This window comes from Ictidomys tridecemlineatus, chromosome 9, assembly GCF_052094955.1.
Source record: "Ictidomys tridecemlineatus isolate mIctTri1 chromosome 9, mIctTri1.hap1, whole genome shotgun sequence".
NCBI lineage: Eukaryota > Metazoa > Chordata > Mammalia > Rodentia > Sciuridae > Ictidomys > Ictidomys tridecemlineatus.
The window spans coordinates 92054942-92080735 of NC_135485.1; the positions used below are offsets into that span (position 1 = coordinate 92054942).

The 25794-nt window shown below is 36.3% G+C and overlaps 1 non-coding gene across 1 annotated transcript; it reads right to left on the reverse strand.

Annotated features, from left to right (window-relative positions):
- Nucleotides 1-11443: 11443 nt before the first annotated feature.
- Trnaa-ugc (transfer RNA alanine (anticodon UGC)) lies at nucleotides 11444-11517 on the reverse strand. Its single transcript has one exon. It is a non-coding gene; the product is annotated as a tRNA-Ala (tRNA).
- Nucleotides 11518-25794: the final 14277 nt, after the last annotated feature.

Below are 25794 nucleotides of genomic sequence, written 5' to 3' on the forward strand. Positions count from 1 at the left end.
CTGCCACTGTGGTAATGGAGAAGATGCACTCTTTGAATCACCCGAGTGGGTTAGGGAGTACTTGCCTCTGATGCAGAAGGGCTATGGCCACTGTGCGAATCAGACCAGGAATTAAAACATTGGAAAAACAATGTCACTGCTTCCATGCCTGCTACAGTATGGTTGGGCACAAATCACGAGCCACTGAAGCAGGAACAAACTTTATTTCTGAACTCCACCAGCACACTCCACACGCGCTCCCCCGGAACTCTCCTGAAAGCCATGGGGCTCCTCCAGGAACCACCAACCGGAAATCCCTCCTCTGGCACTTCCCCAACCAATGGGAACTCTCTGGGAATCCCCGCGAGAACTCCAAAGTAGCAGGCCAAGATGGACAGCAGGGGTCTAATACACACAGCTTAACATAACCATTATCATCTCAATGGCTTGCTGGCGTCACCTCTCAACCACTCCGTTCTGGCAAAAATGCCAAGCGTCATTCGGACTCGGCTATGGCTCTCAGCACATGCCTGTAGTATCTCTGCAAACAGAACCCTTTATTAGAAGACTCTAACATGGTGCTGGCTAGTTAAAGGAAGGCCCTAATATCCAGAGTATATAAAGAACTCAAAAAATAAGACAACAAGATAACAAATAACCCAATCAACAAATGGGCCAAGGACTTGAACAGACACTTCACAGAGGAGGACATACAATCAATCAACAAGTACATGGAAAAATGCTCACCATCTCTAGCAGTCAGATAAATGCAAATCAAAACCACCCTAAGATACCACCTCACTCCAGTAAGATTGGCAGCCATTATGAAGTCAAACAACAATAAGTGCTGGTGAGGATGTGGGGAAAAGGGTACACTTGTACATTGTTGGTGGGACTGCAAATTGGTGCAGCCAATTTGGAAAGCAGTATGGAGATTTCTTGGAAAGCTGGGAATGGAACCACCATTTGACCCAGCTATTCCCCTTCTCGGTCTATTCCCTAAAGACCTAAAAAGAGCATGCTACAGGGACACTGCTACATCGATGTTCATAGCAGCACAATTCACAATAGCAAGACTGTGGAACCAACCTAGATGCCCTTCAATAGACGAATGGATAAAAAAAATGTGGCATTTATACACAATGGAGTATTACTCTGCATTAAAAAATGACAAAATCATAGAATTTGGAGGGAAATGGATGGCATTAGAGCAGATTATGCTAAGCGAAGCTAGCCAAGCCCTAAAAAACAAATGCCAAATGTCTTCTTTTATATAAGGAGAGTAACTAAGAACAGACTAGGGAAGAAGAGCACGAGAAGAAGACCAACATTAAACAAGGATGAGAGGTGGGAGGGAAAGGGAGAGAGAAGGGAAATTGCATGGAAATGGAAGGAGACCCTCAGGGTTATACAAAATTACATACAAGAGGAAGTGAGGGGAAAGGGAAAAATAATACAAGGGGGAGGAATGAATTACAGTAGTGGGGGTAGAGAGAGAAGAGGGGAGGGGAGGGGAGGGGGGATAGTAGAGGATAGGAAAGGCAGCAGAATACAACAGACACTAGTATGGCAATATGTAAATCAATGGAAGTGTAACTGATGTGATTCTGCAAGCTGTATACGGGGTAAAATGGGAGTTTATAACCCACTTGAATCAAAATGTGAAATATGATATATCAAGAACTATGTAATGTTTTGAACAACCAACAATAAAAAAAATAAAGAAAGAAATAAAATTTGAAAATTAAAAAAAAAAGAAAGTTTGTTAATAATGATATGATCTGGGTTAGAAAAAGGCCCTATTTTCTTTCTAGTTATGGATCTAGAAATTATATTAATCCCAGGGTCTTGCAACCCAAGGCCAAGAAATGAACAAAAAAAGTGGCTTAGGGGCAGAGTCATGGTTGAGGTTTCTTGGAAAGCAAAACAAATTCATTCTGTGTTGGGGGCATAACTTTCATTCAGGTTGTACAGGATTCCCACAAATATAAAACCACATTGATAATTAACCTGCAATTATAAATTACAAACAAAGTACCATGCTTATTGGAAGAAATTAAGAAATAGCAGCAAGACAAAGTACCTTATGAATTTTATAGAATAAATGTAGTAAAACAGTCAGATGGAAACTATAAATAAACATGTTTACAATAGTGTCATTAAAAAGAAAGTGAGAAAATACAAGAGAAATATTAATTAAAATATAACTAGTAGAAATTAAAAATAAGAGCATTGAAATTAAATTAGGGAAAAATTTCTGCTTCCTGTTAAGATATATAGTAAGGACATGACGGACACTTGGTAATAGTAAGAAAATCCCCCCAAAAAATTAAAATCATATTTTCTTTTCTTTTTTTTTAGAGAGAGTGAGAAGAGAGAGAGAGAGAGAGAGAGAGAGAGAGAGAGAGAGAGAGAGAGAGAGAGAATTTTTAATATTTATTTTTTAGTTCTCGGTGGACACAACATCTTTGTTGGTATGTGGTGCTGAGGATCGAACCCCGGGTCGCACGTATGCCAGACGGGCGAGCTACCGCTTGAGCCACATCCCCAGCCCCATATTTTCTATGAAGTCAGCAAGGAGTGGTGAACAAAAGTAAACCCAGATGAACTAACTTTCAAAGATGTGAATAGAAGGTCCTAGCATCTTTCTTCTCAGTATTAGGTGCCTGGTCTTAATATAGGCAGATGGAGAGTTGGCCTGCCAAAGAGGAAGACAAGGAGACACCAGCCAGGTATTAGCAGTGTGGGTTCATGGAGGTGGGCTCATGGAGTTCACTGGAATCTGGAAGAAGCCTATAGTCGACTGAGTTTTCCAGAATGGCCTCAATGATGTCTCCCATCCTATATTCACTTTCCTCCACTGTGACACTGACTTTCTTCCCAATGAGTGGTAGGGTCCAAGATCATTCCCTTGTATCTGGTCAAGTTTGTGACACTGGCACAAATAATGATAGGCTAAATTGGAGACTAAGTCAAAGTGGTGATAACGCTTCTACCTGGTTCTCTTGGGATACATAATTTTGCAACCTGATTGCACGCCATGGTGAGGAGAGGGCTTATTCAGGTGTTCTGGGTCATCCTTAGTCAACAGTCACAACAGCCAGGAGGCATGTGATCAGAGCTGCCTCCAGATAATTCCTGCTCTTTGTCATTGACTCACCTTCAACCTAATCCACATAATCCTTGACCATAGTGAAAAGTTCACTTTTATTTTCAAATCTTAGTTTTATTTCAATTTGAATATTTTCATTTCAAATATTAAACTGCTAAATTTGGGGTTATGTGTGACAGAACATTGAATAACCCAAATAAACTCCAGATTTGAAAAGAAATCCTCTTTCTGAAATACTACTCACAAGTATTGCCAAAAAAGGAATGGTGGCGAGCAGGTTGGAAAATAGATACAATATATATTCTTGCATATCCTCAAAGTGCTTGGCCCTGACAAAACCTAAAAATGAGTCAAAAATAATCTGAAATTATAACACAACTGTGTATCAGTTGAAATAAAAAAGAAATCAGACATTTATAGCAGCACAATTCACAATAGCTAGACTATGGAACCAACCTAGATGCCCTTCAATAGATGACTGGATAAAAAAAAATGTGGCATTTATACACAATGGAGTATTACTCTGCACTAAAAAGTGACAAAATCATGGAATTTGCAGGGAAATGGATGGAATTATCCTAAGTGAAGCTAGCCAATCCCTAAAAAACAAATGCCAAATGTCATCTTTGATATAAGGAGAGCAACTAAAAACAGAATAGGGAGGAAGGGCATGAGAAGAGGATCACCATTAAACAGGGTCGAGAGGCGGGAGGGAAAGAGAGAGAGAAGGAAAATTGCATGGTAAAGGAAGGAGACCCTCATTGTTATACAAAATTACATATAAGAGGAAGTGAGGGGAAAGGGGAAAAAATCAAGAGAGAGAAATGAATTATAGTAGATGGGGTAGAGAGAGAAGATGGGAGGGGAGGGGAGGGGGGATAGTAGAGGATAGGAAGGGCAGCAGAATACAACAGACACTAGTATGGCAGTATGTAAAAAAAGTGGATGTGAAACTGATGTGAATCTGCAATATGTATACGGGATAAAAATGGGAGTTCATAATCTGCTGGAATCAAATGTATGAAATATGATATGTCAAGAGCTTTGTAATGTTTTGAACAACTAATAATAATAATAAAAAATAATTTGCAAAAAAATGTCACAAACCAATCTCCAATGGGGAAAAATAATTTATTGAGAAAGACTAATTAGATTGAATTCAAATTAAAAACAAAAAAGTATGGCTTGACTCCATGATTTCATTCAACATGAATGAAAGAAAAATCTGAAAAGTCACCCTCACCCTCACAAAGAGCATGCACTCTTTGGAGATAACTAAAAGAAAACAAAACAAAACAAAAATTATACTCCACTTTTGTTGTTGCTTTATAGACAATGTCTACAAATTAAAATTTAAATGAGCATGAAAATAAATAGAAATATGAGACCCATAATCAAGATAAAATATAGTCAAATAAAGTAGACCTAGAGATGTAGACACAGGTATTTGACTCTGTAGGACCCTTAATGAAACTATTATAAATAGGTGAAAGAATAAACAAGAAAATCTGAATATAATAGGCCATGATATATGACATTTCATTAGAGAAACATTAAAAAAACAAATTTAGAAGTAAAAATTTTCTTCTAAAATGCAAGATCAGCAATAAAGGAATGTATCAGATGGGCTTAATAGCAACTTGCAAAATGCAAACAGAAGGATTAGTGAACTTGAAAATAATTCAGTAAAAATTAACCAATCTGGAGATAAAAAGATTGGGGAAAATATTAGTATTTAAGTAGCCTATGAGAGTCTGTTAAGTGGTACAGTATACATGTGCTTGAGTCCCAGAAGGGGAGGAAAGAAAGAACTGGACAGGAAAAATGTATTTGAAAGTAATGGTAAAAGAATTATTTACATTTAGTAAAAAACCTCAAACTACAGATCCCCCAAATCCTAAACAAACTGTAATAGGATAAATACAAAGAATCTGTATCATACCATAAGAATGTCAAATTGTTGAAAACAAAAAATAAAGAGAAAACCTATAAAAAATACAAAAAAAAATATGCATTGGGCAAACCCCCAGAGATCCATTATGGGAGAACAAGGATGAGAATGCTATTTGTGAGATCATGGTGAACATTTGCTTAGCATGCATGAAACCTTAGGTTTGATCTCAAACAATGTAAATAAATAAATGCTCCTCAGAAAGAGTAGAAACCACAATGCAACAATATTTCTAAGGAAATATAATCTTTAAAAGAAAAAAAAACCCTTTCAACTAGAATCTAGGGAACATGGCTTTCAAAAATCAAGGCAAAACAAGGACATTCTCTGAAAAACACAAGCTGAAAGAATTCAATGCAACAGATTTTTACTACCAAAAAAAAAAAAAAAAGTGCTACAGGATACTCTTCAGGCTTCAGGAAACAATACCAGATGGACACCCAGATTTACAAGAAAGAATGAAGAGCACTAGAAATGTGTATCAATACAAAAACACTATTTTTTTCTCTAAAATTTTCAAAGGAAAATTGGCCTTATAATGCAAAAATAACAGTGTATTTTGGGAGTTGCAGAAGTAAAACATATGATAATAGCACAAAGAAAGGAGGAGGTTAAATGAAAATATGCAATTGTGAGGTTTTTCTATTAGTAAGGAAATACTTTAATGTAATTTCAAGATATTCTGTGACAAATTAAGAATATGTATTACTCCCGAGAGCAGGATTTCTTACTTTCAGCAAATTAACATTTTAAGTCAGATAATTCTTCACTTTGTGTATGTGTGTGGGTAGTGGTTGAGGGGTCTACTCTGTTCATTACAGGATTTTTAGTAGTGTCCTAGCCCTTTTCACTAGATTAAATTTGCATATGCCTTTTCTAGTGTGACCAAAAATTTCTTCACATATTGCCAAATGTTGTCTGGAATTCAATATCGCCCCCTGCTGAGGAACACTACCCTCAAGCAATCACTAAAAGACACACAGTAAAGGAACACACACACACACACACACACACACACACACACACACACGTTGCAGTTATAAAGTCAATACAATATGTAAAAGAATATTAAAAGCAAGGAAGTAAATAAATAATAAATTATCCCAAAGAAATCAATAAACAAGAACAATAAGAAAAACTTATGGGAGAAATAAAAAACAAATTATGAGAGGTTTTTAAACCAACCATAAAATTACCTTAACTGTAAATGGACTAAACACAATAATTAAAAGATAGGGACTTTTTTCAGACTGGATTTAAGAAAGAAAGACCCAACAATACATTGTTCATAAGTGATTCACATTATATATATGAAGATACGGATGGATTCAAATGATTGAAAATTATATAACCATACAAACATGAATCATAATCACAGAGCTGATATGATTTGCTAACATCAGATCAATTAAACATCAATCCAAGGAGCATTACCAGTGAAAATGGCAATTTGTTTTCTTTTTAATTTTTATTTATTCTTTTTAGTTATACATGACAGCAAAGTCTATTTTGACATATTTATACAAACATGGAGTATATCTTTTTCTAATTAGGATCCCAGTTTTGTGGATGTACACAAGGTGGTGTATTCATATATGTACTTAGGAAAGTTGTGTCGGATTCATTCCACTGTCTTTCCAATTCTATCCCTGCTCTCTTCCCTTTAGTCCCCTTTGTCTAATTCACTGAACTTCTTTCCTTCCTCCCTGCTCCTTTCTCTGTGTTAGGAGCTACACATGAGAGAAAACTTTTGGCTTTTGTTTTTTGCTTTTTTTGGAGGGGGGAGGGATTGATAGTCTGCAGAAAAATGGTCAAGCTTTAAGGTAAATGAAAATGTTTTAGTGGTGTTTTTATTATGATAAGAAAGCATATTACTCAAGAAGATATAATAATCTGAAATTTTTACCTAATAAATGACTCTGAGTATGCAATTTCCCTCTCAAAGACACTGTGAAGGAGAACCAAGGGGTTCTGGCTGAGCTCCAGCTGAGTTCCCGCTGGCAGCCAGGACAAACTGTCACCTATGGAAGTGAGGTCACAGGGGCTTTCATTGTCCAGAATTTTAACTAATACAATATGAAGCAGAAGAAGTGGTTGTTACTTGTCAGAATGGTGAGAAATAATACATGGTTTTAAGCCACTAAATTTTTGATTATATGACAATAGAAAATGGACATGATATCTATGTGTGAAAAATAAGAACCATAAATAAAAGCATGTTACTTGGTGATATGAAAGTCATAACTAAGGGAACCAGTAAAAATAATTATTTGCATTTACTGTCTTGATACAAGTAAGAAAAAAATTACCAAGAATTTAACCCAGGGGCACTTAACCACTGACTCTCATCCCTAGCCCTTTTAATATTTTATTTAGAGACAGGGTCATGGCTGGGCAGAGTCTCACTAAATTGTTCAATGCCTCATTAAGTTGCTGAGACTGTCTTTGAACTCACAGCCCTCCTGCCTCAAGTAAAGAAATTTAAAAGATAAATAGAACTTAAGAACTAAAACAAAAATTCATAAGGAATTTAGCCAGTATTTCGTATATAAGGATGGAAATATAAAAGAGCAGTTATTAGACTGGTATATAGAATGGGAAGGTGTAATAGTAGTTCCAGAAGGAAAAGCAAGAAGAATGTGATTGGAAATATTCATAGACATAGCAGCTGATATTTGATGTGAAAATACAGCTTTTTGAAAAATTTTAAAATATCCAAGTCAGTTAAAGATCTCAAAAAGAACCAGAGAGAACAAATGTATTTTTAGAAATAAGGGACTCTAAATGGAAATTTCAAGAGCAACAATAAAACCCAGAAGACCATGAAAGAATTTATTCAAAGTGCTGAAAAAAAATCTCCTAACCAAAAAATTGTTCAATACTGAGAGCAAGATAAATGTATCTGCTCTGCCATTTAGGGAGTAGCAAAACTATGACATCTACTACCTTTGAGACCTTAAAATACTTTCACATTTCACATTAATAAATATGTGGGGCCCTAAGCCCTCTGGGTGTCCTCATCATCTTATGGTGTCACAATTTTGCCATTCCCTTAGACTCTTCCCTTTCATCTCTCTAAAATCCAGCAGCTAAAAGGTTAATACCTGGCATATAGAGAGCTTCCAGGATCTAGGGCCAACCCTATGAAGAGTGTCTCTTTTGCTTGATTGGTCCTCGCCCATCTGCCAAATTCTACCTCCTGGGCGCTGCCACCTGCCGTCCAGGGAACATCCAAAAGACTGGCCTATTTCTTGTCTGAGTCTGTCACCTATTTGGGGCGGGTGTGAGGGCATCCTTGGGAGGTTGTGTAGGTGCCTGCTAACCCAGAGGCCTGGAAGCCAGGTTGCTGTGGACCCAGTGTGCCTCCAATCACACACAGTTCTACCAACCAAAATGGCCTTCTAACTGGTAGCAGTGCTTACACCCTGGTGGACAAATGCCCAGTACCAGTCTGGCCCCCAACTTCATGTTGTGGCCACCTACTGTAGTCGGATATTCCTTTGGATACATTTTTGAATGGCATCTTGTGGAAGCTGTAATCTTCTGAGGACTTTGACTTGAGAGGGCTATGGAGAAACACAGAAATCAGTTATCAGATAGTCATGGAGTCCACCTTTGGCCCAGGTCAGAGGGTATAAGTTTTTCTAGAACAGAAGACATTAGATGACAGGAGGATGTGGAGGAGGGGAAAACTATTGGATGGTTTAGGGCCAGAGGATGCCTTTTTTTTTTTTTTTTACTCCTACTGATTTCTCAGTTTTTAAAAACAGAATGACTATGTTGAGATCCATCTTATTCCCTCCATCACAGGCATACAATTTCATCTTACTATTAAAAATTAAAAAATAAGTTATATAGGGCTTTCTCTGTTCCAAGCATCATTATAAACATGTATTAACTTAGTTTGGTAATAGAATCATCACTCTCACTCTTATATTACAAGTGATGGTATTAAAACATAATAAAGAGTATTTATTTGTGTATTTATTCTAGTACTGGGTATTGAAATCAAAACCCTTGCACAATGCAAGCAACCCAACCCTGAGCTGCGTCCCCACCCCCTTTTATTTTATTTTGAGACAGGGTCTTGCTAAGTTTCCAAGGCTGGCCTTGAACTTGTGACCTTTCTGCCTCAGCCTCCCAGGTAGCTGGAATTACAGGTGTGTGCCACTGCACCCAGCTTAAAAAGAATTTTTAAAACTTGAGTTGAAGAGTGCAATTTGAACCCAGGAAGCCTAGACACAAAGCCAGTCATAATCATTGCAATACTATTGTCTCTTTCTTTTGTGTTGTGGGATTAAGTTCAACCTAATTAAATATGGTTATTTAAATATGCTTATTTAAAAATTAAATATAATATTCCAGCAAGGGATACTAGAGATAGTTACTATGTGAAAATCTCGGTAATAGGAGGATTGGTAAAAAAATAAAATCATATAATGTTGGTCAATATTTTAGCAAGTAAAGTTACTATTAGGAGAAATTCTGGATGTATTGAGACCACAAGTCACCAAAATATTATTGATTGATTACTGAATTCATGGAAATAGTTTTACACACTTCCCTAAATCAAATCATAGCTAAGAGGGGCATCATTTAGCTAGGGTCTTCTATGTCAAATCTAAGATTTCAACAACATATATAAAATTTGGTAAGTGACTTGAAAGTTACTAGAATTTCTTGATGAATCATATACATTGTAACATTTAAATATAATTTAATATTTAATTAGTATAATTAATATATTATTACTACTTTCTAGTAATTTGTATTACAGAAACAAATTAGTATATAGATTATTAGAAAGTATTTTTTTAAATTTTTATTTTAGGAATGGTTTATTATGTAACAAAGGCTGATATGGATTCTGTTTTGAAAAATACAATTTAAAGTGGGAGATCTCCATATAATAACTTTTTTCTTTAAATACTGTACAAGGGGCTGGAGCTGTAGCTCAGTGGTAGAGTGCTTGCCAGCATGTACAAAGCCCTGGGTTTGATCCCCACCACCACAAAAATACATGAAAAATACAAATAATTCCCTTTCTCCCCCCTTTTCATTACTGCCCTCATGAGCTTAAGAACAAAGTAGTTTTATATTGCTATATAAAATAGTTTAGCTTATTTAGAAGACAACATGAAATACATTGTTTATCTTCAAATCTGTATATTGATTTTTGTATTAGTTTAGTTCATCCTATCAATTGTAAAATGCTCTTCATAGCACATTGGAAGTTCTTGAGAAAAAGAAATTGAAAAAAAAAACTGACTTGTATTATGATCCATCTTTAGTTGTGATTTAGCTAATTTCAGGCTTGAGAATCACTGTTTCATAGCAGAGGTTGTCAAACTCCCACAACTTCCTATTTTCGTAAATAAAGTTTTATTGAGAATGTCGTCATTCTCATTTGTTTGTGTTATCTATGTCTACTATTGTGCTGTAAGAGTTCAAAGTATTTTCTGTCTGATCCTTGATAGACAAAGTTTACCAATGATTCCTATACAGCATTAAAAATAAATGAATGAACTATATTCACATTTTCAGATCTCCAATAAGATTATGATGAAAAAAATCATGCTGCAGAAAGATAAAATTCCAAAACATGCAACACTTCCATACAAGTAATGATTTAGGTAACAAATTAACACACACACACACTCACACTGAAATGACAAACACAATATTCAGGATAGTAATTATGATTAGAGAAGAAGGAAGAAAAATAAGATGAGGAAGAAGTAGAGAGAGGTGATCTAAACAAAAAGGGAAAATAGTAATTAGAGCTGCAGGACTGGTACCTACAGGCTTGCTATGTTATTCTGCAAGCTTCATTGATTGCTTAGCTGAAAAATTAAGTATAGTGGACACCGAGGCTTTTAAAATTCTACCTTTAGTTCATTATAACAAAATACTTTCAAGTACCTTAACCTGTTGTATTCTCACAATAATCCAGTGAAACAGGATTTTGTGTTAATTCCTTTAGGGTAGGGAATACATCTATATTTGCTCACAACTGAATCCCTAATTACCAATTCAGTGCTTGGCACTTAGATTATGATCAATAAATATTTGTGGAATGATCAAAGTAATGAATAATGAATGCATTTGTAACTTGCAGAAGCCCAGCCATTTAAAGTGGCTTATTCAAAGTGAAACTATTCACTTATGCAAGAGCTAGCATGTGAATGCAGGTCACCGACAAGTAGTTGAGTGTCATTTATAATATTACAAGTTAGCTCCTTCTCTACTCCTTTCCTACAGTTTGTTATTCATTGAACTAAAGGCTTTGATGAAAATCATTAACAAGGAGAAAGGAATAAACTCTTGGCTAGCATTTTTCTGTAATTATCAGAAATAATCTTGAAAATACCAAATTAATGCTTTCTATTTTTTAATGTGTATTGTGGTGCTGGGGATTGAACCCAGGGCCTTCTGCATGCAAGGCAGGCACTCTACCGACTGAGCTATATCCCCAGTCCTGTTGTTGTTTGGTATATATGAGAATGGACACATTGTTTGGTTAATTGTCTCCTATGAGACTGACATGTTTGATGTATTAAAAATATGGGAAGAAGGGCTAGGTTTACTGGCTAAATAGGACGGCTGACTAGAAGGTGGAATGATTTGGTAATCTATCCCAGTATTAACCTTTTGCTTGTCTAGTTATTGACTGAACAGATGCTAGCAAGCTTCTTCTCCATGTCACTGTTCTAGCGCTCTTTTTCTTCTAAAGTCTTGACCTTCATGATTACGGATAAGGTGGTAACACCATCACTCCCACCGTGAACAAATACTAACCCCACCGTGAACAAAAAGACATTGCATATCCCTTCAGAATCCTTACGTAGTTCCACATGATACGTTTTATTTTTATTTCTCAAGGAGCTAAGTTAGATTTATGGATGAGAATGCTGAAGTGAAGAGAGGTGCCATCCAAGTTCATAAAAACCAACATATGACAATGTTTTGATTTGGGCCCCAACTTACATATTATTTAATAGCTCTGGGGGCTAACAACAAATTGGACATGAGAAGTTGAAGAGCAAGTCTGAATTAGTGCTAGTGCTCTTCCTGATCTTAGGATTCTGGCTTTGGAATGGTTATTTTTAGTTCACCACATTGAGTGAGCTCCAAAATTATGTGGGGGCCAAGGCTGGATTTTCAGATGAAGCACAATGTCTGTCACGTAGCCTGCACTGCACACACTTGGAGATAAATGACAATGGACTTCTTTCCAATCCAAGGTCCTGTGGTACATTAGGTCGTTGCTGCTAGGCCTGGCTCTAAACCAAATGTCTCAGTGATTGAATGGAACATCTGCCCATGTTTGCTAGTTCATCTATTTTTCTTTGCCATAGAAGATCTCATTTTTGCGGGATAGATAGTAGCCATATGCAGCATAGAAAGTATTTTATTTTCTGTCTCTCTTTCTTTCCCTCCCTTCCCCACCCCTTTCTTTTTTGGTACCAGGAATTGAACTCAGGAGCGAGCATTTAACCACTGAGCCACATCCCCAGCCCTTTTTTTTTTTTGTATTTTATTTAGAGACAGAGTCTCACTTAGTTGCTCAGGACCTCTCTAAGTTGCTGTGGTTGACTTTGAACTTGAGATCCACCTGCATCAGCCTCCTGAGCTGCTGGGATTATAGGTGCTCGGCTATTTACTCTTTCTAAAGACATAATAGATAGGAAAGGTATTACAAAATAGGATATGACATGAACACATACACTCATGGAACTACAAAACAGGAAGTATTACAATATCAATATTCTAAATGAAGTAATGGATAAATAAATATATTCAATTGATTATTAATTAACTTATATCTGACATTTGTAAAATATGAAAGTCAGGGTCTGTTTAGATTTTTATCAGTAAGGAGGAATGCTGGGCCTTTCCATGCTATTTTGTTTTTCCCCAGAGCATGGGAACCATGTTGAGTGCCTGATAGCTAACAGAACAAGAGATACAGAATTTTTCTCTAATGTCAAATTATTGGTTTACTTCTGCTTATATTTCTTAGAGTTTCTAACTGGTATGAATAGTATATATTTTTTTGTGACTGAGTTAAAAAAATCCTGAAGACTACACAACCAATTACTTTATTTCATAGATAAGGAATCTAACGCTAGAAGAAGGTGAAATGTAGAGATAGGACTAAATACAAAAGTCCAGATTAATTATGTTAATCTTGACTTCCCTGAATAGTTTAGTTGCTAATTTTTATTGATTATTTGTTTCAAAGTATAGAATCAATTTAGTTATTTTAAGATTCACTAATTCCTTAAACCAAGCATTCATTTTAATACCTTTAGATATGTATAATATTTTAGGTTGAACTTCATGCTTCCAGTTTTTATTCCATCTTCTTGTTTGTTTTCTTTTTTGTTGTGAATTTATTGACTACTTAGCAAGTGCCCTAAATTGTCTTAAAATGTACAAAATATATTACCTTTATAAAATAATATTATCTTTTATTTATTTATTTATTTATTTATTTATTTTCATTGGTTGCTCAAAACATTACAAAGCTCATGATATATCATCTTTCATACATTTGACTCAATTGGGTTATGAACACCCATTTTTACCCCAAATACAAATTGCAGTATCACATCAGTTACACACTCACGTTTTTACATAATGGCATATTAGTGACTGTTGTATTCTGCTACCTTTCCTATCCCCTACTATCCACCGTCCCCTCCCCTCCCATCTTTCCTCTCTACCTCATCTGCTGTTGTTCAATTCTCTTCCTTGTTTCCCCCCCTTTTCCCTCACAACCTCTTATATGTAATTTTGTGTAACATTGAGGGTCTCCTACCATTTCCATATGCTTTCCCTTCTCTCTCCCTTTCTCTCCCCCCACTCGTCTCTGTTTAGTGTTAATCTTTTCCTTATGCTCTTCCTCCCTGTTATGTTCTTAGTTGCTCTCTGTATATCAAAGAAGACATTTGGCATTTGTTTTTTAAGGATTGGCTAGCTTCACTTAGCATAATCTGTTCTAATGCCATCCATTTCCCTGCAAATTCTATGATTTTGTCATTTTTTAGTGCTGCGTAATACTTCATTGTGTATAGATGCCACATTTTTTTTATCCATTCATCTATTGAAGGGCATCTAGGTTGGTTCCACAGTCTAGCTATTGTGAATTGTGCTGCTATGATCATTGATGTGGCAGTATCCCTATAGTATGCTCTTTTAAGATTCTCAAGGAATAGTCCGAGAAGGGCGATAGCTGGGTTAAATGGTGGATCCATTCCCAGCTTTCCTAGGAATCTCCATACTGCTTTCCAAATTGGCCTCACCAATTTGCAGTCCCACCAGCAGTGTACAAGTGTACCCTTTTCCCCACATCCTCGCCAGCACTTGTTGTTGTTTGACTTCATAGTGGCTGCCAATCTGACTGGAGTGAGATGGTATCTTAGGGTGGTTTTGATTTGCATTTCTCTGACTGCTAGAGATGGTGAGCATTTTTTCATGTACTTGTTGATTGATTGTATGTCCTCCTCTGTGAAGTGTCTGTTCAGGTCCTTGGCCCATTTGTTGATTGGGTTATTTGTTATCTTATTGTTTAATTTTTTGAATTCTTTGTATATTCTGGATATTAGGGCTCTATCTGAAGTGTGAGGGGTAAAAATTTGTTCCCAGGATGTATGCTCTCTATTTATCTCTCTTATTGTTTCTCTTGCTGAGAAAAAACTTTTTAGTTTAAGTAAGTCCCATTTGTTTATTCTTGTTATTAACTCTTGGGCTATGGGCGTCCTATTAAGGAATTTGGAGCCCGACCCCACAATATGTAGATAGTAGCCAACTTTTTCTTCTATCAGACGCAGTGTCTCTGATTTAATATCAAACTCCTTGATCCATTTTGAGTTAACTTTTGTGCATGGCGAGAGAAAGGGATTAATTTTCATTTTGTTGCATATGGATTTCTAGTTTTCCCAGCACCATTTGTTGAAGATGCTATCCTTCCTCCATTGCATGCTTTTAGCCCTTTTATCAAACATAAGAAAGTTGTACTTTTGTGGATTGGTTTCTGTGTCCTCTATTCTGTACCATTGGTCCACCTGCCTGTTTTGGTATCAATACCATGCTGTTTTTGTTACTATTGCTTTGTAGTACCGTTTGAACTCTGGTATTGCTATACCTCCAGATTCACACTTCCTGCTTAGAATTGCTTTTGCTATTCTGGGTCTTTTGTTTTTCCATATGAATTTCATGATTGCTTTATCTATTTCTACAAGAAATGCCTTTGGGATTTTGATTGGCATCGCATTAAACCTGTAGAGAACGTTGGGTAATATCGCCATTTTGATGATGTTAGTTCTGCCTATCCATGAACAGGGTACATTTTTCCATCTTCTAAGATCTTCTTCTATCTCTCTCTTTAGGGTTCTGTAGTTTTCATTGTATAAATCTTTCACCTCTTTTGTTAGGTTGATTCCCAAGTATCTTATTTTCTTTGAGGATATTGTGAATGGAGTGGTTTTCCTCATTTCCATTTCAGAAGTTTTGTTGCTGATATACAAAAATGCCTTTGATTTATGCATGTTGATTTTATATCCTGCCACTTTGCTGAATTCATTTATTAACTCTAGCAGTTTCTTTGTAGACCCTTTTGGGTCTGTTAAATATATTATCGTGTCATCCACAAATAGCCATAATTTAAGTTCTTCTTTTCCTATTTTTATGCCTTTAATTTCTTGTGTCTGTCTAATTGCTCTGGCTAGTATTTCAAGAACTAAATTGAATAGAAGTGGTGATGGAGGGCATCCCTGTCTTGTTCCAGATTTTAGAGGGAATGCCTTCAGTTTTTCTCCATTTAGGATGATGCTAACCTGAGGTTTAGCATATATAGCTTTTACCATGTTGAGGTAAGTTCCTGTTATCCCTAGTTTTTCTAGTGTTTTGAACATAAAGGGATGCTGTACTTTGTCAAATGCTTTTTCTGCATCTATCAAGATGATCATATGGTTCTTGTCTTTAAGTCTATTGATGTGGTGGATTACATTTATTGATTTCCATATATTGAACCAGCCTTGCATCCCAGGGATGAATTCTACTTGATCATGATTCCACAGAATCCGCAGCAACGTTTCTCTGCTTGCTGGCCGATTCTCGGCAGCACCCCCCCCCTCCCCGCCCCCCCCCATCTGTAGCTGCGGGCCGGGCACACACCTGTTTTATTGTTGCAATCTGTCGGAGAGTATATTATCTTATTATATCAGAAAAATGTACCCTAGGAGGACAAGTTTAACTCAGGGAGTTCATTGGGGCATGTTCTCTGGATCAACACCTATAGAGAGACCACAGTGAGACTGAGCAGAGGAAGGAGTTGAGCTGCTTTGCAGGCCAGGCCTTTGTGGTCCTATAGCTACGGGTCTTTGGATGCAGGCAACTCCTGGGGAAGGAGTAAGACCTTGGGTGAGGTGACTCTCTTTGGTTTCAGACCATTCCTGGAGTGAGTCTCTTAGCCTGGTTGTATTTTTTTTTTTTTTGTGGTACTGGGAGCCGAAGCCAGGGCCTTGTGCATTTGAGGCAAACACTCTACCAACTGAGCAATATCCCCAGCCCTGGAGTGAGTCTCTAATGTAGGAATTGTCAACTGCCCATATTCTGAGAAGCCAGGAGATTGAGTGCCCTAACCCTGAAGTGGGATCATGTGGCAGCCCACAGGGTCCACTATAAATGTATATAATGAATAAATTAGACATATAGAGTAAAACAAACACTCATTGTACTGGAAGGAATAATGCCCTGACCCCAAGTTGTACATGCCCAATTCCTGGAACTCAGTGGCTTTCTTACCTTGCATAGCAGAAGGGATGCTGTACATGTGACTCAATAAGATCTTGAAATGGGGAGATTATTGTAGATTATAGGATGAGAGTAAGAAAAAATATGTGATTATGAAGCAGAGGTTGGACTGCTGGGTCCCTAAGCCAAGAAGCATGGCAGCCTCTAGACATTGGGAGAGGCTAGGAATGGATTCTCCCTTAGAGCTTCCAGACAGCTCTCGGCTCTGCTAACACTGATTTTTGCTCCAAAAGGCCCATTTCAGTTTTCTCATCTTCAAAACTGCAAGCTAATATATTAATGCTGTTTTAAGATACTAAACTTGTGTTAGTTTGTTACAGCAATATAAGAAACCATGATTCCAAGTTATTAGTCAACCCAGGTTAAGTAATAGAACATTAGTAATGCCTTTGAGAATAACTCTTTGCCCCTCTCTGATCACATTTCTCTGTCCCACCAACAGAACTAGAACTCTGAATATTGGTTTTCCCTCATTTTTCATCAGAGTTTAATTCTTTCTTTCTCCCTCTCCCTCTTTCTTCCTCTCCCTCCCTCCCTTCCTTCCTTTTTTCTTCCCTCCCTCCCTCCCTCTCTTCCTTCCTTTCTCTTTCTCTCTTCCTTTCTTTCTTTCAACTTGCTTTCTTTCTGTGGTTATTGGGGATTGAACCCAGGGGTGCTCTACCACTGAGCTACATCCTTAGCCCCTTTTATTTTACTGTTTTTGAGACAGTCTTATTACATTGCCCATGCTAGCCTTAAATTTGCCATCCTCCTGCCTCAGACTCCAGAGTTGCTGGGATTATAGGCATGCACCACTATGCCCAGCTTATGTATACATTCCTAATGGTATATTGTTGAGCTTATATGGTTTTATAGTCTTCTGAAACTGCTTTGCTGCTTGAGATTTAATATGAATCATTCATATCCAATTATGAATTTAAAAATATGAATAAGCTGGGTTAGGTTTACAGTCTATTATATGGTTGCAGTTTCTCCTTGGGACCCAGAATATTTTTATAGCAAATGGAAAAACCTATGAGACATATATGACATTTTGTTGAGTTTTTGAACCACAAAAGCTTTTAAGCTTTGGATGCTAATTTTCACAGTAGTCATGCTGTGAAAATCCCTATGATAAAATTTATTTTACTTTCAGTTCAGTGCTTCTCTAACTGACAGATCTACCTCTGCATGTGTGTGTGTGTGTGTGTGTGTGTGTGTTTATGCTACCACTGCCTTGACAGTTTCAGAGTACATCCATCCCCTTCAATATTAGTCTGCCTCTAATTAAAACAGAATTTAGAAAAATATTTTTTGGTTATGCCATAAGATATTCTATTTCCAGTTGATCTTTCTTCCTACATTTTGTCAACCCACTGATTATGCAAGCTGACTTTAATTACAACTTTGATGTGATAGACTGATTGTAACACGGCCTCATCTAGCACCACTAGCTACTACTTTTCTTATAATCAATAACAACATGGTTACTTTAAATAAAATTTTGCATCATTATTTGCCTGAATATACTTATGATAACCCTGTGTTCAGCAGTTCATAAAATACTTGACATTTACTGATAGAAATCCTCTTTACAAGTAGCTTTTTTGGTAAGAGATATGTGTATCTTTGGTAAGATATATATCTGTGTATATATATCTATATATATTTGATAAGATATATATTATATATATATATATATCTGTGTGTATATATATATACACACATTGATGTATGTATCTTTGGTAAGATGCATATCTATGTATATATATCTATATATTTGGAAAAAATATACATATACACAGATGTGTGTATCTTTGGTAAGATACACATACACACACACACACAGAGATATCTATTTTACCAAAGATACACAAACACACATACATATATAAAGTGTTTATGCATGTGTACGAATGTAGGTAAGTTTATGTATATATATATTCTTCTCTTCTTTCCCTTACCACACACACATAATATTTCCAAACAAGTAACTGCTTTCTTAGATTTTACTTCCATGTCCAAATAAAGGAGTAGGTCTAATTTATTTTATTTAAATTATAAAAATTATGTTGTGAGATTGATTTTATCCTTTTTTCATATTCTCACTTCAAGTTAGGATTTGTAGCAAGGCTATGATTTAACACTTCTCAAGTTTCTTCTTGAATACATTTTATTTCTAGCTGTAGGTTCTCAAATGTATTAGGACTTCACCAAGTTATGTAATTTGGAAGCAAATTAAGAAGGTCTATTTTAAGCCATAAAAATAGTTGCTCAAGAAGAATGGATAAAATGAGAAGAAAAAACAAATTAAGTATTATATGTATAAATAACCAACTAGGAAGTTTCAAAGGTAGAGATAATTAAAATCTACATTGGGGTTGGGGATGTAGCTCGAGCGGTAGCAAGCTCACCTGGCATGCGTGCGGCCTGGGTTCGATCCTCAGCACCTCATACAAACAAAGATGTTGTGTCCGCTGAAAACTAAAAAATAAATATTAAAAAATTCTCTCTCTCTCTCTCTCTCTCTCTCTCTCTCTCTCTCTCTCTCTCTCTCTCTCTCTTTTAAAAAAACCCTACATTGGAAATTATTAAAGTTTTATGAAGAGGTAGTATAGATAAGGAGACTACATTCTTCAACACAAGTTGAATACTATTTAATTAATTATGGAGAGAGTGAAGCAACTCATTGATGGTCAAAGGAATATCATGCAACATGTAAGGAAGCTCAGGGAAAATAATTTAATATGGGCTAGTCATTCATTTAGTGTTAACTATGTAGGCAGCACTATGTAGGTGATGGGTGAATGAGTTGTCCCTCAGCTCAAGGAATTTATACACAAGCTGGGATTGTTGCTCAGTAGTAGAGTGCTTGCCAAGCACACGTGGGGCACTGGGTTCGATCCTCAGTACCACATAAAATATAAATAAATAAAATAAAGGTATTGTGTCCGTCTAAAAGAAGAAGAAGAAGGAGAAGGAGAAGGAGAAGGAGTTGCTTTTGCAAAGGAGACTGGAGAATGGTTCTCAGATAGTCTTGGGTGGCATAGGGTTTTCCTCCTTCTTATTGCCCATAGTTTTCAGAATAGCTAGCATGCACTGGACATGCAATGTCTGAGATAGGAATGAACTGCCTAAAATAGCCCAGGCCCTTTCTATCCTTCCAAGAGCAGACTGTCTACAATACTTTAGTCCAGGGATTCACCTAGTGTAAAACCTGGAATGAAGTGCTTTCAGGATTCCTTAGATGCAGTACAGCATGTGCAGATGAAACTCAATCCACCCTGAGTAACTTTCCTGATCCTTCTGGAACTGGATTATTATGAATCTTGGGATTCTGTTTTCCCTTGCTGCCTATCTGCAAATAATCAAACTATTTCATGTAACTTGTTGTGCATGCATGCATGTTCTATCTCACTGGATTCTGGTGAGTAATAAAGTGTAGCTCAAGATGAAGCAGGCTAAAATATTTGGATTCTTATTCCTGGTGGCTGTCAGAGTTGATGGTCTTTGCTATCTTCCTTGTAATGGTGCCTTCCTTGGGGTTGGTAATTAGTGAACTTGTTTCACAAAGTCTATTGAGGAAGTTATACTCCAGACCTGTATATACAGCTGTCTCTTGACATCTCAGTTCAGATGTTTCAGTCTCAACACTTTCAAAATTAAACACATGCTCTTTACCCTTATGACTATCTTTTTCTTCAGTGGCAGTCGGTGGTTCCAATTGTTTGTAAGCATAGAAATTATAGAAGCCAATCCTCCTCTAATCATGTCTTCTAAAAAAATGTAGACACATAATATAGACTCCATCACTGATACAATCCTATTAGGACTTCAAATCTGGAATAAATGAGGAAAGGATAGAGGAATGGTTAGAAGTAATACGCAGTGATACTGGCATCAACCAGCAGTAGTACCAGCAATGCCAACAGCATCAAGCTGTGGTAGCAGTGTTATCCTGTGGAGGCTGAGCTCTCTTGCCAGACTTTTGCTAACAGAAATAAATTGTAGCAATTATTGTTCCTTGTACTTTTGGAATGGCCTTGATTTTTTTTTTCTGTTTTCAAGTCTGGCCTTATAATCTTACATTCTGTTATTCACTGAAATGTTCTTGTCCTCCCTAAAATCATATTTTGAAACTTTCCTTCCAACATGATGGTTTAGGATGGTGGAGTTTGGGGAGGTAATTGAGTCATGACAGTGAAGCTCTCAATAATGGAATTAGTGGTTCATAAAAGACGCACCCCAGTAAACTCTCTTACCTTTCCCTGTCATATGAGGGCACAGTGAGAAGATACCAAGACCAGGAAGTGAGCCATAGTCAGACACAGTATCTGTCAGCACCTTGATATTGGACTTTCCAATCCCCAGAACTGTGAGAAAATGGATTTCTATTATTTGTGAGCTACCTCACCCATGATATTCTGTTATAGCAGCCCGAGAAGAATAAGATGTTCTGTAAATTCCCCAAATCTTTCTCTTTATTTTTATTAATTTTATTTTTTATTGCAATAAGTACTCTTACCATTTAACAAAATTTTTAAGTGTACAGTAGAACTCTAGAACTTATTCATCTTGCATAACTGAAATTTAGATTAGCAATTCCCATTATCCTTCCCCCAGCTCCTGGCAACCACCACTCTATACTTCTATGAGTTCAATTATTTTAATACCTTATATAAGTGAGATCACTCAGTATTTGTCCTATTGGATCAGGTAATTTTACTTAACATAGTGTTTGTTCTCAAAGTTCATGTCTCATGTTGCATATTGCAAAAATTCCTTATATTTTAAAGCTGAATAATATTCCATTGTATGTATATAACATGTTTTTTAATCTATTCATTCATCCATGGATGTATATAGGTTATTTCCACATCTTGGCTATTGTGAATTATATCTCCATGACTATGGAGTGCTAATATCTCCTCAAAATCATGATTTCATTTCTTTTAGATAAATACCCATGTCTGTGATTACTGGATTATGGGGAAATTTTATCTTTAACCTTTTGAGGAACTGTCAGATTGTTTTGCCCAGTAAATGGGCCCTTTTTCATTCTAATGGCATACAAATGTTCCAATTCCTACACATTCTTGACAACACTTTTTGTCTCTTTATTTTTATTTTTGATAATAGCCATTCTAATAGGGGTAAAGTAATATGTCATTGTAGTTTTTATTTATGCTTCCCTGATGATTAATGATGTTGAATATCTTTTCATTTTTCTGTTGGCCATTTGTATGACCTCTTTGGAGAAATGTCTATTCAAACCCTTTGCCTATTTTTCAATCAGGATATTAGACTTTGATTTGTTTTATTTGATATTAAGTTAAATAAGTTTCTTGTATATTTTGGAAATTAATTCCTTATCAGATATATGGTTTGAAAACAATTTTGTTACATAGGTTGTGTTTTTGCTCTCTTGTTTCCTTTGATGTGTAGAAGCTTCTTTATGGTTTTTTTAAAACATATTTTGTGTGGTGTAGATGGACAGCATGCCTTTATTTTGTCTGCTTATTTTTTGTATGCAGTGCTAAGGATCAAACGCAGTCCCTCACACGTTAGGCAAGTGCTCTGCCACTGAGCCACAGCCCACAGCCCCACTTTTTGGTTTTATGTAGTTCCACTTGTCCATTTTTGTCCTTGATTTTGGTAATCGTATACATGAAATTATTGCCAAGGTTAATGTCATGAAGATTTCTCCCTATGTTTTCTAGAAGCTTTATAGTTTTTGATTTTACATTTAAGTCTTTATCCCATCTTAAGTTGATTATTGTATATAATATAAGGATCCAATTTATACTTTTGCTTGTGACTATACATTTTCCCAATACCATTTGTTGAAGAAATCATTCTTTCCCCATTGTGTTTTCTTGGCTTCTATGTTGAAGATCAGAATTTATTTCTGGGCTCTCTACTCTGTTCCACTAGTTATATTTCTATCTTCATAACAGTATAATACTGTTTAAATTATTGCATCTTTGTAATATATTTTGCAACCAATTTTGATGCCTCAAATTTGTTCTTTTAAAGATTGTTTTGGATATTTGGGATATTTTGTGGTTTCATATGGATTTTAGATTTTTTAAAAAAATTTTTGTAAAAAGTGTCATTGGGAATTCAAAAGGCATTACATCAAATTTGAATATTGGTTTAGGTAGTATGGACATTTAAACAATGTTGTCTTCCAATTCATGAACATGTAATGACTTTCAATTTGTTTATATTTTCTTTAATTTTTCATCAATATTCTGTAGTTTTCAGTGAACAATTCTTTTAATTTCTCAGTTAAGTTCATTCCTGTTTTATTACTTTTGATGCTATTGTAAATGGGATTGTTTCTCTAGTGGTCTTTTTCCTTAAGAAATTACAGGTAATGCTCCAGTATCCCATAGCACATCATCTTAATCCACCTCTGATGTCAGCTTCAGCCAAGTTGAACATTTCTGTACTAGTACGTATTCTCTTTAGGACATCCCTTAAGGAGGAGTCACTTGTTTCATAATTTTCTATCCAAGGACCTTTTCTAATGCTACTGGAATCTGTTTGCTCACATACAGCAGGACCTAAAAGTGTGGGGTTATTGCTTCTGGGGATAACCTTCAACCAAAGGGGTAAGATAGCAGATAGAGAAATACTTCTTCTTCCTGACATTCAGGCAGATACTTCCATAATTTTTCAGGAGGTGCTGGTGCAAACATTTCCCACAAAGAAGACCCAATAATTCACCTTTATTCTTGATTTTTTTTGGGGGGGAGGGAGAGATAGTGGTGCTGGGGATTGCATTGAAGACCCAGGGTCTCACTCATACTAAGCTTTTTTATCTTCCCCATTTCACTCTGCAACATCTATCAGTCCTGCTTTGTGGTTTCAACTCCCCAATATATTTAATTAATTAATATTAAGTAAATATATTAACCAATTAATCTCAGGTTATGCTTTAGGAAACCTAAACTAATACAGATGGCTAAAACTAGTTTCTGTTGTTTGTAACCAAGTGCACTGACACACTTCACACCTATTTTTCAGTGGTCCATTTCTTAATTAATGGTACCACTTCTTACTGCCTATGAGAACTTAGGCAAGAAATATAACTATTCTGGGCTTCAATTTTGCAACATATAAAATGTGGATAATAAAAGAAAAAAACACAAGAGAGATTGTGAGGATTAAATGGGTGAATGCAAGTAAAACATACAAAATAGGTTTGTTGCCACATAACATTACTGGGTAAGTGTTGGATTTTAATATTATTAGTCAATTATTGGTTCCCAGATTAGGCACCACTTTTTCAGGAAAGGCTCCCCTAACTTTCTTAAGTCAAATATTTTTATTCTAGGCTCTTCCACCTTTTTTTTTCATAGTCCTAGTCACATTGTTTTATAATTATTTATGTGACTCCCACCCCAAAACTTACATATTTACTATACAGGTGTTCATTTTATTCTTGAAAAGAATGGTTAGCTGGCACTGGGGTTGTGGCTTAGTGGTAGAGCATTCATCTAGCATGTGTGAGGCCCTGGGTACGATCCTCAGCACCATAAAAAGATAAATAAATAAAGGTATTGTGTCCATCTACAACTACAAAATTAAAAAAAAATGATTACCTATCAAAATTTGTGCACATTTTATTGGCATGTAATTTGTTGGAAGCTGTATATGAACTATGGATTTTGTTTGAGCCATTAAGGCAGGGAAGCTGCTTTTCTGGGAACTCCTGGGTGAAATTCCTGGGTTGGAGAAAGCCCAGATCACGCTGGCACCCTGCCTGAGCTCACAGCCTAGGATCAAATGCAGTCACCTGGAGATGGGCACCTGGAGATCAGTGTAACCTGCCAAACTTTGAACAACCTGTCCCCCCCCCTGCTGTTACCCTATTTTCCTCAAGAAGCTCCTTACTGAATCCCTTTGGTGCTTACCGCTATAAATAAGGCATTCCTGGACTTTTCTTTTTGTTAGGACCAGAACCATCAGGTCTCTTCCATCCATCCAGACCCCCGCTTCAATTAATTTACTGAGTTTTTCATCTTTATTTCTTAACATTACTTTCCAGCCGTACCACACCTCCAACAGTTACCCACTCCCTCCCCATGAAGGAGATGGGCAAGAATAATTGATATATTATAAGCTGTTCACGTTTGAAGCAATCAACTTTATAAGATTTGACATATGTACGCATCTGCAAAAATATTACCAGCCTATCATCAGAGTAACTTTATTTCCTATATATCTTGAAGCCACTGGAAATATGTTTTATTGTTGGAGTACTTCTTCCAGTAGAATTTGCAGGAAGCTCTGTGTATGATAAATATTTTGATGGCTTCCATGTCAGTGTGCTTTTATTTCAGCCACTTACTTAGATAATAGTTTATAGTTTTGTTAGGATCAGAACCAATTCTAGATTTAAAGTTCTTCCAGTTTTTTGAAAGGATTACTTCATGTTATTCTTGCCTGCCAGTTTTATTCTTATAACTTTTATTATTTAACTAATGCATTTTTTCAAAGTGTAGGATTAGTGCAGGTCTTGTTGTTTTTGCTCATTATATCAGAGTATCCAGCATGGTGCCTAATAATGTTCATTAATGTTGGTTGGATGAGGTTTAAAATAAGGACAGGCTAGAAACATAAATGAGGCAATGTTTTGGATAGTCTTAATTGTCAGTTGGAAGAGTTTGTATTCAATTAGGTAAGCAATAGAGTTACACAAAGTTTTAAAATAGTATAGTGATATAATTAGAGCAGTATTTTAGGAATCTATTCTGATAGCAGTATCAGGATGTCAGGAGTATTAGAGAACAGCTGTGCTGGAGCTATTGGAATAGGGAAATCAATCACAGGCCCACAGCAACAAGGTAGGCTAGAGAATGAAGGCCTAACTCAGATGCTAGGGGTGGGGATTAAAAGTGAAGACATATGTGAAGCAGGATAGAACCTGACAAGGGTACTGAGT